Source organism: Coptis chinensis, chromosome 6 (assembly GCF_015680905.1).
Source record: "Coptis chinensis isolate HL-2020 chromosome 6, ASM1568090v1, whole genome shotgun sequence".
NCBI lineage: Eukaryota > Viridiplantae > Streptophyta > Magnoliopsida > Ranunculales > Ranunculaceae > Coptis > Coptis chinensis.
The window spans coordinates 23,112,747-23,119,900 of record NC_141461.1 but is presented as its reverse complement, the minus strand read 5'-3'; the positions used below and the strand labels follow the sequence as shown (position 1 = coordinate 23,119,900).

Here is a 7,154-nt window from a genome sequence, read left to right as displayed (position 1 = left end):
TGCAAGCACAATGGGATACACATGAGGACACCTCGTGTAGAGGCTGCCTTATGCCTTGGGGCACATATGTTAGTTGAGCAAAAAATTTAATCAGAGCCCTTAGACCTTATTAGTACATGATCAGCGCGTGGATTGCCCCTTCTAAGAGGTAATGTCGATTGCTAGTTGCTACACCCTGGCTGGCGACTGCAAATGGCTTGTAGGTGATCTTGCATTGTCTTGTTCTTTCAATGAAATATCTATTCTCTTATGGATTAACCACTGAATCAATTGGATGACTGTCTCTAGCTTTTATTTTATTCAATTGGATTAACCACTGGAAATGGCTAGAAACGTTTTACATTGCTGTTCGAAAGTTAAGAATTCCATAAATGACAATAAAGAACAGGGAATGTTAGCAAAAAATGCACTTGTGAGTTGCATAAATCCCCAAGACCAAAAGTGTGTTTTTCTTTAAGTGGGGTGGGTAGATCTGTAGATGCAAGCTCGAAGGCGTACAGTACAAGAATGGTCGTCCTTTCAATTTATATATAGGTTGAAGTGTTGAACTGGACTAAGGTGGTATGGTCATTTCGTGGTTTATAGATCCCACAAGAAAGGAGTCATAATATTTCAAGATTGTGCCACTACTCTAAATGGAACAAGTCCCAGTCAACGTATAGTAGTACAAAAATTGTGTTAGATGAAGGAAGAACTCATCCAAGTGTCACAGAGACCAGAGATAGAGCTAGAATTCAATTAAGCTCTTCAATCTAGACTTCACAGAACCAGAAATTTGAATGCACAGTTAGCCACAATGAGTATTGGTTTGTATGTATCTTTTTTATTGGAAACTTATTTGTTTTTCACATACTGTATATTTCAGCTAGTAGTGTATGAGCCAAGTTTTTCAGGTATATCTAAAACGCAACACCTATGTATTCGGTGATTTTAAAATTAAAATAAATTCAATTTTCTATGCAGAAGAGTACATATGCAAGAGATAGAGTACTTACTTCCTAAAAAAAGAGTACATATAAGGGATAGGGTAATCATCAACGCGTTGTTATAAGTCGTTGCCAAATGTGACAGGTATAGCAATAATTTTAACAAAAACATCCTCCAAGGCGCTGCCAAAAACCTATCGCTATCACAACAATAGTCAAAATCAAAACGATTTTTGTAAAATTTATAGAAACGGTAGCCGTCACAATTCCAATCCGTCCCAATCTTTTTTTTAATCAAACGGATCGATTTCTTTCGTAATATAACAGGATTTGGCACCAGAAAAGTGGAGGGAAAAATTGGTTCGGACTGCTAACGTTTAACCGTCCGAACTTAAAAATAGCAATTTTGACGATTTGCGTTCAAACACAACTGACTTTTAGCAATTTCAACTATGTTTTTTTTTGCTGATGTGTCGCAACAAATATAACAAAGGCGTTGATGTCCTTGGCAAAATGAAGCTATCAAATTGTTGCCTCAAAATATACAGTAAATTGGTAGGAAGCCAAACTAACTGAACTTTTGCATCTCCATCTCTAATTAATAGATTTTATTGAATCATCTGAATTTGAAATATTAACTTATTTGTAAAGAGTTTATATTTACCGTATATTTCACCAATACGCAGAATCCAAAATCCATGTCTCAATCTAATCAATTCACATTTTGCATCCACTATTCCACTTATCTTACGAAAAACCATGTTACCACTGGTCCCTTGTGGTAATGCGTTGGACAGAAACTACACTCATTACAGGGGGAAAAAAGAAGTATTGCACATTTGCACTACTGATGCTTTTTGTACATGACAAACCAATTTCTTTGTTAAGCGAACTTCTTTATTTCCTTGATGTACGTATAAGTCGTGATTACTACATGCAAACACATCATTCCAACAGATGGAATTATGGAAATCAGTATCCTTAATTGAGCAACAAATTAAAGCTCAAGTTTAATGAAAATAGACTAAACATGTCTCTAAACATATCTCTTACTGGATAATGGCACTGAATCAAGTCTAGTTGCCACGATGGGGCTCCTAACCACATATTTGCCTTCAATATCCTTCCAAGTAAGAGCACCATGAACCACAGTCTCTTTCATCATTCTTGGGCCTTCAATAGTAACTGTGTAACTTAACTTCTGATTCTTCTCTGTGAACTTTAACGTGTCTGGCATGACAGTTACCTTAAACCCATCCAAGGGTGTCAATGTAACAGTATAAGTCGACGTGTCACCCCCCACATTAGTCACCGTCCTTCGAAATTTCACAATTTTAGTATCTGAGGATGTAACATTTTCATTGAAGAAGGCAATGAAAGAAGGGTAGTTCAGGTCAGATGAACTGTTCAAACAATTATAAGTAGAGGTCCTAGTAATTGTTTGAATTTGCTTCATGGTGTAATTTAAGGAACAAAGGAGGTTAACATAGTCTTCTGCATTTGCATCGTAAATTAGTCCAGGTTCTAGTGCATTGTTAGGGTTAACATGACCAGCTCCCATAGCTAGAGGACTTGCGGCACGGTAATTGTCCCCAATGTCTTTGATGGTGTCGTCAGTGTTATCCAATGCATCGGCTGTGGTCATCATAGCAGACCGAATAGCAGCTGGACTCCATTCGGGATGTGCTGCTTTAGTAAGTGCTGCTAGTCCCGCCGTATGTGGGCAAGACATGGATGTCCCTGATAAAAGATTGTAATTGCTATATAATGAATGTGATCCGAGGTCTGTTACTGGAGTAGTTTGTGGCCAAGCTGCTAGGACAAATGTTCCTGGAGCCATAAGATCGGGTTTCAGAACCTTAGGACAGCTTGAAGATGGACCTCTAGAGCTATAATGAGCTACCCTTGGTGCTGGTTTTGTTCCAAGTTGTGTCTTTTTAAATTCCATACTTGCGCTCGGGTCTGAGGCGTTCTTAATGTAGTCTAGCATAATTTGGCCATTTTCAAGAGTGAGGAAAACTGACGGAAAAGAGGTTCCAATAAAGAAATTTAGCCTAGAGCTGTTGGATATGAAGAGGCCCCCACTTACTTGAGCAGCTTTAACGTTATTGACTTGAAAGCCTACTGATTCATCGGTGTCTACACACACAACAATCTTGCTGCCGATCTTCTTTATAGCCTTTGAACTATTGCACGAGTCCATTAGCACTATGGGCAGTCGAGTTAGCGATGAATTTCCAGGGAACAAAGATGCGCCAAGAATTGTTTCTCCATTCTCAAGAGTAACAATTCCCTCAAATTCACGGTCGACAGTACCGGCGGCTACCGTTAGCACCCATGGTATGCCATTGTGGAGGACGCCATACCAAGGTCCTTCGTTTCCTGCTGAAGTAGCTACAAAAATGCCCTTCTCCATTGCTGCAAATGTTGCTATGGCAACAGGGTCCTGATATAAGGGAACCCCATCCAGCCCAAGGGATAAGGACATGACATCCACTCCATCATCAATTGCTTGGTCAATTGCAGCTAGGATATCTGATGTATAAGAGCCCTCCTCCCAGAGGGCCTTGTACATGGCCACTCGTGCCTGAGGCGCCATTCCTACAGCAGTCCCAGTAGCATAATCGAAGTACGATACCCCTTTGACGTAACGACCTGCGGCAGTGGAAGAAGTATGCGTCCCATGACCATCAATATCACGAGTAGAATTCATCGATATGGTCATATTTGGCTTGTTAGCGACCAGACCCTTGTTGAAGTACCGAGCTCCAATGAGCTTCTTGTTGCACAAGGATGAACTGAAGGCTGTTCCAGTCTCACACTCTCCTTTCCATCTTGATGGAACTTCACTCATACCATCATCTTTATAACTGTCACTCTCCGGCCAAATTCCAGTGTCAACCAATCCAATTATGATATCCTCACCATAGTTTGATACAGGCCATGCACCAGAGATAGTATTTAAGTGTAAAAATTCGGATGTGTGAGTCGTGTCAATTGTAACCATTACATCTTGAGTAGAAGAAATATAGCCAAGTGAGTTTTCTAGAGATAGTAACTCCGATGAAGAAAGTCTGGCACTAAAACCATGAATGGCATTACTATAAGTGTAGAGAAGCTTCGAGGAGGAGGGACTAGTTTGATGGACATCTGATACGGATGAAAGGGTTTGGGCATACCAACTATGGTGGTCAGAGATGGACTCCGGCATAGCTGATAAGTCCATGTGAATGATATATGTGTGTGTTTGTGACCAAATGGAGTTCAATTGGAATACAGTAATTAGGCAGAGCCACAGATATAAGGGTGTTGGACTTGCCATGAATGAAACAGTGTGTGAAGAGGGACGTAACTTGTGAGTTGCATAAATATGTTGTATAACTGTATTTATAAAGAAGCCAAAGGCATGGGTGCTAACTAAAGAATGCTAACTTTGTCAACTTGTCCATTTCTTTCTGTGGAGGCTTGGAAAAGGTCCCTCCATCTCTATGATGCATGCCTGTGATTGAGGTCAAACCGTGCAACAAGGTTCACTGATAAACCTCTATCCAATAGAGGGAAATCGAAACAAAACTTAAACTTGAGATTAAGAAAATGAAAATAGATGCATCTATTTAGTGTTAATTGGATTGACATTCTTCATGTAATCATTTTCCATTCAATATCTAGAGTTTTATTGAATGTTTTGCTTAATTACCAAAATAAAAAAATAAATATACATACTGATTTTGGTTTTTACTATTTATTCTTCTGATAAACCTATTGGAATTCTATCAAACCACGTGAAGACATTAACGAGAAAAAAAAGCTCTTATTAAAAAGCGCATATTCTGATACATTTATGAAGGTTTTACTGATTCATTATTCTTCATTTTTTTTTTTTTTTTTTTTTTATAGTTTTCATTATTCTTCATCAATATTTGATAGTGACTACAAATTTAAATGTGAAGAACATCCCCTGACTGGCAAATAATGGGGCCTTAGATTAAGGGATAATTGACTTTCACATACTTTTGTTGGAAAGCACATCTAGCAAGTGCCAATATAGTTTTGCCCCATTCATGAATCAGTGTTAGTTATGGACCATCCCATATGCATTCTCACCATGGGGCATAGACTGACAATCACAACTTTGTGAATGTTGCAGAAAATTCGGTGAATTCTCATTCTATTTCAAATCTATAGTAGCAAATTTGGAAGATTTGCACCAGTACAGCATACTTCTCATTGTATAAATATTTGATCTATTCTAAGAACACAAATTCCGAAATCCACTAGTGAGAAACCTCCATAAATGCTCACAAGTCACAAGGGCTCCCTTTCTACCGTACCCTTTTCCCTTTTTGTTATATAAGACGAGAAAACATGTTCCTGTGAGTCTGTGACTTCTACAGGGCGGCCTAAGTGGAGTCCATTCCTTATCACCAAAATGGTCTCAACCAAGGTGTGTGACTGATATGAAATTGTTGCTAAGATAAACTGTTTAGACCATACACAAATAGAAGTTTTAATTTCCTCAAGATATGGATAAGAAGCTGAGGGTACAAGGAAAAAAAATCCCCATCCCCTTCGACATGGTGCGTGTGCGCCACTCTGAATCTTGACAGCCCTTTAGAAAGGGGACTTGGTGGTTTCTTGATAAATCTCTATAGCAGGTCTCCTTGCTTTCACATATCTTCAACAATATAACAACAAAAATAGCCTATGAACTAATGTCTAAACATCAATGTCAATCACATGTAGAGATTAAAGTCAACACTAACATTTGTATATTTCTTCTCAAATCGTTAAGCTCGTACATTTACTGTGGCAGTTTGAGTTTAAGGATTAAGATGTTATGGGGATCATTTTTCCAGCTGTAATCCTTAAATAGAATAATAAGGGATCGTGAATGCTGAACTCTAAGTGGGTTTTGGTTATCATTTTTTCAAAAAATTATTTTTTCTTAAAAAGCATTTTTATGAAAAATATTTATTCTAAAAACAGTTTTTCAATAAACATGTTTGGTTGTGATTTTTCTTAAAAGCTATTTTATCAAATCAGATCGAGAGTGTTCATTTGCCTTGAGCACCCAAAATGTTTCCTTCAAAGAAAAACAATTTTTTAACTGAAAAACAAATTTTACCTAATTATCATAAAACAAGTTTTTGGGACCAAAACGTGTTTTTTGGATGAAAAACTATCTTTTTTTTTTAAATAGAGACCAAACACATTTATTTTTTCAAAAAATATTTTTTCACTAATAAACACTTTTTGGCAATAAATAAATAGGATCCAAACACCCCTAAAGCTTTGTTTGTTTGTTTGTTTTTTTGTGCTAAATGTTGAATATAAGTTATTTGGACCATTTTGCCCTTTGGAATTATTTTTTTTTTTTTTTTTACTAACATAATCTTTATATTTTGTTTGAAAATAATATATTATTGTCAACATTTTAAAAAATTGTTTTATGAATAATAAAAATAAAAAGTTGGACTAAATAGTGCAAACTAATATTGTTAAAAATGTATAGTAATATATAAAAGCAATAATTAATGTCATCAATTTTTTTTTCTTACATACGAATTTTAAGTATATAGGATATTATAAAATAAAAACTCACATTTTAAATAAGAAAATACAATTTAAGTATAATATATTTGCACATCAGCACATTGTTTAGTTGTGGCACCATATATGAAAGTGAGCATTGGATAAGGATGTCAAGTAAGACATCAAAGTCTTATTTTTACAAACAAACCCATTACCCATCGTCTCATAAAAACCCCACACTCCATCTCTTTCAACCTGGATCAAAAAACCTCATACTCCATCTCAAATTACTAGACAAAAATTTAAGAAGTTAAAGTTAAATGAAGAGGATGGGTTCGTCAATAATTGATGGCGAGGTAACAAAAACAGATGGATTCTTGAGTTTTTTGCCTTTTTTTTTTTGGTGAATGAGTTCTTCGCTTGAAGCCGAAAGAGAAAAGGGTAGTATAGGATTTTATTGACACTTGACGCTAAAGTCAAATAAAAAACAAACAACTTTTTGATTTGAAAGGTTTAGTGATAAAAAGTAAAAACTAACAATTCAGCGACACTGAATGCTGAAAACTAAAAAAAACAAACCACTACTAAGTCACATCTCACCTCCAACGACCCCAATGCTGTCAATTATAAGATATTAAGGACCACTGCACTTTGTGTAGTCTTTATTCCATGATGAAGTTTGCACTCACAAATTCT

At 36.5% G+C, this 7,154-nt stretch overlaps 1 pseudogene across 1 annotated transcript; it reads right to left on the bottom strand.

Moving 5' to 3' along the window:
* Positions 1-1,801: 1,801 nt before the first annotated feature.
* On the bottom strand, positions 1,802-4,354 carry LOC147492163 (subtilisin-like protease SBT3 pseudogene; annotated as a pseudogene). The gene has a single exon (XR_015198476.1). The product of XR_015198476.1 is annotated as a subtilisin-like protease SBT3 pseudogene (transcript).
* Positions 4,355-7,154: the final 2,800 nt, after the last annotated feature.